Below are 9695 nucleotides of genomic sequence, written 5' to 3'. Positions count from 1 at the left end.
GCTGTTTGGACTGCAAGGTCAGTGATTCAAGCTCACCTGCTGCTCCTCGGAAACCCTATACATGGTCGTTATGGGTCAGAATCAAATTGAGAGCAGTTAACAACAACAATGACATCATGACTAATATATTACACAAGGATGAATGGTTTGACATCTATAGATATGATGCATAGCTTAGATATTGGAGGGCTGGTTACAAACAATGAAGTTTGTCAGGTTACTTGGTGGGCAAAAGGTCAGATTCATGGGAACCAAACAAAGACAGAAAAAACAAAGCCAAGTGCTCTTGTAACAGATTGATATGTGATCATGTATGTGATACCACTCTGGGATGAACACTATCCACGATAAGATGACTCGAGAAAGACTTGACGGACCATTATTTTTTATGCAAATAAAGTAACTTGATGTCACAAGCTAGTACACTGGAATTATACTAGTAATTTCCATGTGGAAAAAAACAAACAAGCTCAAAATCTGATCTCAGCTCTCTGGTCTAAGAATTGTCATCACATTCATCCATTTTCAAAGTACTGCATGTGTCTATCTCAAGGGTCTCATGGTCTCTGTCAGTGGATCCATCCAGCTCAGAATAAATGAAAAAGTGTATATAACTGGCAAGTCATAGAGAATCTGTCCTAAAGCAAGTCTCACTCTGCCAAATGGGACTCCACTTGGAATTAATGCTTTGGGCGAGGATTCTGAGGTGTGTTATGTAAGTGTAGTTCATTGTTACTCACATGGAAACCAGCTGAGACCTGTCCAAATAGACAACTGTAAGAAGAGAGACAAGCCAAGCACGAATGGTAACCTGTGGAAACTGGATCACCGAGCATGATAAAGGCTACAACTCTACTGATCCCTGGAGAGCAATTATTCAGTCACCTCTAGGTGAGCAAACCTATCAGTCATTTCATTTCAAGACCAAGGAAGCGTTCATTTTAAATTATAACTACCAGAGTGAGTATTTCCTAACTTCAAAATCAAAACAATACTAGCAGCATATATTTATATTCCAGTCAAATGTGCACGTTAATGATCAAAACTAAGAATCACAACCTCTTCAGCTCTCTCCATTTGAACCAATAAGAGTCTTAGAAGAAGCCCAATGATTCCATTTTGGTTCTAGTCCATTAGTCGGCCCTAACACTAAGATAAAGCACACCAAAATGTTTATAAGGTTGTGTTAAGGAAAATAATCCCACACTAGAAGAACCACAACATTGAATTAATTCCTCATAGACTCCTTATTTCGAAGACTGTTGTACCTCAACTGTGGGAGGAAAATGTATGCTTAAATAGAGATCATTGGTTTTAACGCCAAACCAAGTTTATAGTTCCTGTAAAAGAAAAGGAACTATCTTGGTGAAGTAAAATGTAAATACTTTAAGACACTATTTCAGAAACTCTGTTTTAGTTTTGTCACCTGTTCTTGGGTAAATGTGCAATCTTAAAATTCTTTATAGATGAAAGGCTTAAAAAAGTTGATCAAAAAATGAAATTAAAAGTAATGGAATTTTACCATGAAGTTTTGGAAGCCCATTAGGGGGTTCTAATAAATAAATACACAATAGAGAGAGAATGAAAAATATTGGATATTGAGTGTAGACCAAGAACCAGTAAGGTTTTAGATAAGACTCATCATACTACTGCCAAAGTTAGTACATAGTTTCTGTCGAGAAAATTCCAACTCAGGTGACCCTATGTGGTCAGCGAAGAAATGGGCTCCACAGGGTTTTCAATGACTGAGTTTTTCAGAATTAAGTCACTAAGCCTTTCTTCTTAGAAGGCCCTGGATGGAAACCAGTAAGCAGCTGAGCTCAGCAACAATTTTCACTACTACAAACTCCAAAAGTCATCTATAAGGCAAAATAATTTCACAAAAGTCACATGCTGTTGTCTTGACAAAAACATATTATTCATCCTCTCTTGAATAATATGTTGAGACAGTCTTTCCTGCTTCAAGATGATTTTGCAGTGAATACGTCTACCTTTTATCATTAACCATGGGTGAGTAATTCACATTTTCAATTGATTTATGTTTTGGAGGAATGTCCCATCAACAGCTATTTTGGTTTAATTGCTTGGTCCTCCTAGTTGGTGCAATCAAGGAACTCTTGTTTATCATCAGTGCATTGCTGAGTTCTGATTAACTGAATTCACTTGAGGTCTGATTGGTCTGAACACCAAGTATGTGTGATTTGGGCTGACAAGCATGCAGACTCTATTAGACTTGCTTGCCTTGAAGTAATGTTGACCATTTCCTTGAATGGAGCAAATCATCGATCAGTAGATTAGCACTGAAGTCTACCAGGGGTAACCAGAGAAAGAGCTGGAGGTCTACTTTGAAAATCTCTTGGAGCACATTTCCGTTCTGACACACATGGGGTAACTATGAGTCAGAATGGACTCTACAACAACCAAGGAAAAAACAACAACACAATAATTGTTCTGTTCTAGAAAGTGGATTCTACAAACACAATGTAGCTCTCTAAGAAGTGCTTAAAAGTATGCATATATTTATATTGGAAATCTTATGCTAAATACATAGGTGTGAAGTTCATGATTACATGAAAATATCTTTTCTTTATTCAAGCATACAACCTAAATGATTTTACAGTGTGGTCTGGCTTGAGGTTTGTGCACAGAGAAGATCACTGTAGTTCACGTTTGACAGAAACATCTCTCCTAATACTTAACCTACATGGTAACTATGTCAGGGCAGAAATGGAAATACATGGCTACAGAAAAATGTTTTTTGTTTTTCAGAGAAGACAAGGGAGCTTACAATAATTCAATGTTGTCTTCTGTGACAAGATAAAAACATTTCCCTAAACATTCATGGAGTCCTAGTGTGGCACTGTGGGTTAATGCATTGGACTGCAAAGTCAGTTTGAACCACAAAGCCGTTCAAGTCACTATGGATCGGAACCCACTGGATAGCACTTAACAACAACAAACATTCATAGTGTCATGTAAATGATCAGATTAATGGTATCATAAAGCTCTGGTAGTGTAGTGGTTACGAATCAGGCTGCAAGCCTCAAAGTCAGCAGTTCGAAACTACCAGCAGTTCTGTGGGAAAAGATGAGGTATTCTGCTCCCATAAAGATTTACAGCCTCGGAAACCCTGTACAGGGTCGCTATGAGTTGGAAACGACTCCACAGCACATAACCACCACCACCAATAATGACACTCAGAATGAACTTTGCTTGAGCACCTTACTACTTGCCAAACATTAAAGTCTCCAAACAACCTATTGATAGACAAAATTTTCTATCATTTTACTAATGAAGAAAGCACATTACAGTGAGATAGAAGTAAGCTGTCTAATGTCACAGAGCTAAAGAGGCTTAAGGTAGATATGAACCCAAGTAGTTTGGCTCCAGTGGCCTTGTTTTAACCATGATGGAAACTTCCAAGCACATCTCCCAGCAATCTGCATCTGACACTATTCATACCCTTCTGTAGTCCGTTCTCTGTGGAATCAAAACTGACCCCATGTAACCTGTAGCATGCACAGTGACGTTGCAGGTTAGATCATAAAAGGCCTTACACTTTCTACCTTGGTCTCTAGCACACTAGCTCTTGAGCGCTGAGCCAACATGTTCAACACGAGGCCACCATGCTGCAGTGACCACATGGAGAGATGATATGAAGAAACTCCGAGGCTCCAGAAGAAAGGGATGTCTGGACACTCCGCAGCTTCTCAGACCCTCACCTCAACTGAGGTCCCAGATGTCAAAGCAAGTCCTTGACATGTGAGCTCTGTGAGCAAATAAATCAATTATAGCTTGTAGCAACCACTACGTTTCGAAGAGGTTTGCTACATGGGAACAAATATCTAGAAAAGTTATTGCAAAATATGAGGAGCTTCAAAAAGTACATGCAAAATCCCACTAGCTTTCAATTCCACTTTTAGCGAACTTTGAGAAACCCTCTCAAAATAAAACAAAACAAAACCTTTTTATTCTTCCGGAAATACCTCTCTTTCTTCTTTCACACACTGAATGTCTTCCTCAGCAGAGTTGCCCCACCCCAACAGACACACTGTGCGGAGTGGAGGTGAAAATCGATTAAGTACCAAGCCTAACTCTAAAAATGAAAGAGAAAAAATAAAAAATGAAAAAAAAAATAGTACTTCCAATTAAATATTGGTACATATATGAAATTCTTGACTTTCCTACTTCTTAAAGGATATAAGCAAAAGCAAACGCATTTCCATCGAGTGGATTCTGACGCATAGAGATCCTAGATGAACAGAATAGTACTGCCACTTAGGGTTTCTGAAGCTGTTACTTTACTGGAGCAGACAGCAACATCTTTCCCCTGTGGATTTGAACCACTGACCTTTTGGTTAGCAGCCCAATGCTTCACCCATAGTGCTCCAGAACTCCCTTAAAGATATGTTGCTGTGGTTAAGTACCCTTGAGTTAGTTCTGATTCTTAGTGACTTTGTATAGGATTTCTGAGGAGCAGCTGATAATTTTGCACCACTGACCTTGCAGTTCAAACCAAACTTAAGACCCAGTGCTTATTCTACAATGCCACACCAGAAGTCCTTTAATGATATTATTATTGTTAAGTGCCATCAAGACTGGTCTGACTCATAGCAACTCTGTATAGCATATCCATGGGAGCAGCTGGTGAGTTTCAACCTCCAATCTTGAGGTTCAAATCTACATTGCAGTCGAGTGCTTATCCTACAGCACCGCACAAGGACATGTTGTTGTTTGGTGCCATTGAGTTGGTACTGACTCATAGCGACCCTATGCATAACAGAATGCAATGTAAGCTCCCAATAATCAGCTGTCTGATTTCTATTTACGGGTTAGAATTATCTTTAAAATTAGTATTAGGTTTTGCATGATAGATGTCCAAAAAAATATCAGCTTCAAGTACAAAAGTACAATAAACTTCCAATGATTTTATATTTAAATTTAAATCCAAATAACCATGTTAAATATCAGTTTGCTCCTACATCACTAATTTACACAGGTGATGTGATTCTATATATAAAAAACTTCATAGTTTCTTATATTTCTAACATAAACTTGAACTTATTAATGAAACAGAACAGAAATCACATTAATGCCACAAACATCCTGGGTTGCAAGTTTGAAAAGGAGATAAATTGAAACAAAAATTCAATCATAACTTCCAAGAGTCATTATCCTATAGGGAAAAGGAGGCTATGCTATGAAACTGTGAGTTCTAAACTGTTTCCTTCTGCATTTTGAAGTAGCAGAGCCTTGAGGATTTTCTAGTTTGCACTCAGTTCTTGGAAAACTCCGCGATGCCTTTGGTAATACCTATGATGCTTTACTTTTTGTTGTGTGACAGAGAACGTGGTTGTTGAACCACACACTGTGTTCCTTGTAAATGCTCTTGCCTCCCTCTCTCCTGTGCTACAGAATGTGGGATAGGATTTGACCTCTGTTTATTTGCCTCAGTAAAAGACTCCTGATTGAAGCTAGTTAGTTGCCTGACTCCATCACTAATACCTTCACATGACCTGCATTAAGGTCAAATCTGGGATCCAGGATTATTAAAAGTGTAACGTGGGAGAACACTTCTGTGAGCAGCTCAGGGTTTACAAAGCTCCTTGGGGAATTCTGGAACTCAAAGACCAACTTAACGGGTATGATGGTTTTCAATCCTAACAAATGTATGGAATAAGTACAGAGTTTTGCTTAAAAACACACAATTTAGCCATAGGATGCAAAAAGAAGTTATCAAAAGAAAAAAAAAAGAAGTTATCCCTGAAACGTAAACAGAGGCAACCAAGCATAATACACAATTGGCAGAGCTCAAACATCTATTTTTCAAAGTGACTTCAAATAATTGTTTTTATTGGATCCCATATCGACTAACATTCTCATTAGTCACATCATGCATGTCAAGTTTTGGCTCAGAAAATACAGCCATGCACACATTTATTATAAATGCAACATGACATTTTAATTATAAAAATGACAGAGGTTTTTAGTAACTCATAAAATGAAACATATAAACATTAAGCAATGAATGTTTCCATTGTAAATATGTATGTCGTTGTTAAGTGCCATTGAGATGGTTCTGACTCACAGGGACTCTGTATAGTGTTTCCAAGGAGTGGATGGTGGGTTTGAACCATCAACCTTTTGATTACCAGTTCAGCGCTTATCCTAGAGCGCCACACCAAGGTTCTAAGTGGCGTTGCAGGATAAGCACTGAACCACAAGATCATTTAACCCACAAGGTTGGCAATTCAAATTCACTAATTGCTCCTCAAAAACCCTATACAGTATCACTGAGTCAGAACCAACTCAACAGCACTTAATAACAACATATGGATTTTCTGTATATGTATATAGAGTCTGGTGTGAACCTGTAGGATAAATACTGGAATGATAAATCTAGCAGGCACTCCTCAGAAACCATATTATCTTAATGAGCAAGAAGCAACTCGATAGCATTTAACAACAATACAACATACACACAAATATTAAACATTTTTAAAAACCTTTATCGCTTTTCCTTAGTACTTAGACTGGGAATTGAAATTCCAGGATTTGGTCTTATCTTATATAATGTCGCACTATTAGAAATTTCCCCTTGGACAGTTGTACCTGTGGAGTGGATATCTCTTCTCCATGGAGAGATAAGATACAAAGTTGAACACAGAACAATTTCAACAACCTTTGAGAAATCTTTGAAGGCCTGCTTCATTCAGGTCACCAAGTATGTGGAGATTTGGAAGGCATACCCTGATGACCTGAGAAAAAGGGTGATTTCCAACAAGACTCTTGCAAAGAACTGGAAAAGTGGAAGTCCACATTCAATTGAGCTTTGGAGTGTTGAAGAGGAGATTCGATGACAGTGGAGACCCAAGTTTTGTGATCCTGCAGAACTCGGCAGGGATTGGAGCTCAACTGTGCAAAACCATGCAGAAAGCCTTGGAACTCTGGGGCAGTATCATGACCAAAGATAACACCAAGTACGCCAACATGAAGCTTGAGTATTGCAGCCTGGTAAGGGCTCATGGCCACACACAGCCCTAAAATATCTTTGTAACACTATTGGCACAGGGCAAAGGACAGGCCAAAGGGCCAAGGGCCAGGGAGAGGCCTACCTGTGGGCCAGGCAGAGGAGAGGCTTTCCTGCCTGGAAAAACTTTGAGGATTCTGAGTTCTGTTTGGCTGTTGTAATGAATTATAGAACCCAGCTGTGCTGTGAAAGGGTTGGTTTGGTGACTTTCTTCCCCCCTTTTTTTCTGGTAAAAATCTGCATTGAAAAAATGCTGGTAATGCTTACATTTCATGTGAGTTCAGAGCTGTTGACAATGTTCAGTTATTTTCAGTTTTTTTTATAAATTGTCTTCACTTCCCAATTAAGATTTCTTCCCTAAATTAGAAGTCTTTTCTTCCTACTTACTGAAAGAGAAAAAGGGGATAGGGAGAGAGTTTGCCATGGTGTAGGGTTTCTAACAGTAAAATTGTAGCACATTATAAAAAACTCCCTACAACAAATATATCTAGGCCTGGGGAAGGAAAGAAGGTGAATACTCTCTTTCAAAGGCACAAGCTAGCTGGGTAGTTGTTGTGAGGTGACTCTGAATCATAGTGGCCCCATGTGTGCCGAATACATCTGCTCCCTAGTGTTATTGGTGTCCAGGTGTGGCCCTGTAGGATAAGCACTCAACTACAAGGTTGGATTGAACCAAAAGTTTGACAATTCAAACTTACCAGCTGCTCCTTGGAAACTCTGTTCAGGGTCACTATGAGTCAGAAATGGCTCAAAGGCACTTCTCAACAATAACGAAGATGTAGAGTTTTTGTGAATGGCCTTTCAAAAGCAGTTCTCCAGGTCTGTCTTTCGAGGTGCTTCTGGATTATTTTGAACTTTTCACTAATAATCAGCTGCTAACTGTTAACACCATCCACAGACTCCTCAGAGACATCAAAGGACGGGTTTCCTAGTCTTACCTGTTAATTGTTTTCTGCAATACCACTTCTGTAAGTCCAGACCTAGGGGCTGATTGGAAAACAGAGCAAGTGAAGACAAATTAAGGATGTTAGTATTTCAGTGGGAGCAATGATAAAATGCAGGGCAATTTTTTTTTTTTTTTTTTAATGTATGCTCCTCTGTTAGAGGACCCAAGTATGAAAACATTCATAATTCAGAACAAGTACAATATTTCCAAAAGAAAAGAACATAAATTAATTCTTTACATGTTAAATTTATTTCCACTTTCATCCAAAGAGGAAATGAAGTACAAGACATGGACCATGACCTCAATGTCATTTAAAAAAAAAAACAAGAATAAATAATATAATTACACACACACGGACTTCAAAAAGTTCATGGAAAAATTCTATTATCTTTTTAATTCCACTTGCCTGTGAACTTTTTGAAATCTCCTCATATATATGTCTGTTGTTGATGTTACGAGCCATCAGTTGTTTTGACTTACAGGTATGCTGTATAGGGTTTCTGAGGCTTTGCATTTTCATGGGAGCAGAAAGCCTCAACCTTCTCCCACAAAGCAAATGGTGGACTCAAACCTCTAACCATGTGGTTCACAGTCCAGTGTTTAACATGTGCAGTCACAACACTCCTGATATATAAATATATGTGTATGTGTGTGTGTATTTATATGTATGTTGTTGCTAAGTGCTGTGGAGTCAGTTCCAGCCCATAGCGACCCTGTATAGGGTTTTCAAGAAGCAGCTTGTGAGCTTGAACCTTGCAGTTCAAACGGCTTTGCAGTCTGGCTCACAGCGCCACACCAGGACTCCATGTATATGCATGTATGTATGTATGTGTGTGTGTGTTGTTGTTGATGTTATTATGTGCTGTGGAATCGGTTCCAACTCATAGTGACCCTGTACAGAGTTTCTGAGGCTATAAATCTTACATTGGATATATATAAGGAGTCCCGCTGTGGGTTAATGTGCTGGACAGCAAAATCAGTTTGAACTGCAAGGTCAGTGGTTCAAGCCCACAAGCTGCTCCTCAGAAACCCTATACTGGATTGTTATGGGCTGGAACTGATGCAACGACACTTTATAACAATAAACTATATATATATATGAATCAGACTGCAAATCCCAAGGTCAGCAGTTAGAAACTACCAGCTGTTCTGCAGGAGAAAGATGAGGCTTTCTGCTCCTGTAAAGATTTACAGCCTCGGAAAGCTGCCACCACCATATACATACCATATATATATATACACCTACATACATAGATGTAGTTAAGTGCTGTTGAGTAGGTTCCAACACATAATAATCCTGTATAGAGTTTCTGAGGAGCAGCTGGTGAGTTTGAACTGCCAATCTTGCTATTCAAACCAATGTTACAATTCTGTGCTTTCCTATAGTGCCACACCAGGACTCTCTCTCTCTCTCTCTCTCTCTCTCTGTATGTATGTATGTATGTGTGTATGTATATATTATATATATATAACTGTAGTATAGGCACTAGACCACTAACTATAAGGTAAGCAGTACAAACCCACCAGCAACTACTTGGAAACCCTATACTGGATTGCTATGTGTTGAATGTGACACATTTGTACTTAAAAACAACATCATATATATACATACCAAATTCATTGCTGTTAAAAGGCAATTCTGGCTCATCGGGGCCCTTTGAGTTTTCAAGGCTTTTAAATCTTTATGGGAGCAAATAGTATATCATCTTTATGGGAGTG

The 9695-nt window shown here is 38.7% G+C and overlaps 1 pseudogene; it reads left to right on the top strand.

Moving 5' to 3' along the window:
* The first annotated feature begins 803 nt into the window (after positions 1-803).
* Positions 804-9695, top strand: part of LOC102820353 — a 53956-nt pseudogene continuing 45064 nt past the window's right edge.

This window comes from Chrysochloris asiatica, unplaced genomic scaffold, assembly GCF_000296735.1.
Source record: "Chrysochloris asiatica unplaced genomic scaffold, ChrAsi1.0 scaffold00028, whole genome shotgun sequence".
NCBI classification, from domain to species: Eukaryota; Metazoa; Chordata; class Mammalia; order Afrosoricida; family Chrysochloridae; genus Chrysochloris; species Chrysochloris asiatica.
Note: the sequence above shows the minus strand (reverse complement) of the source record. Positions and strands in the feature narration are given on the sequence as shown.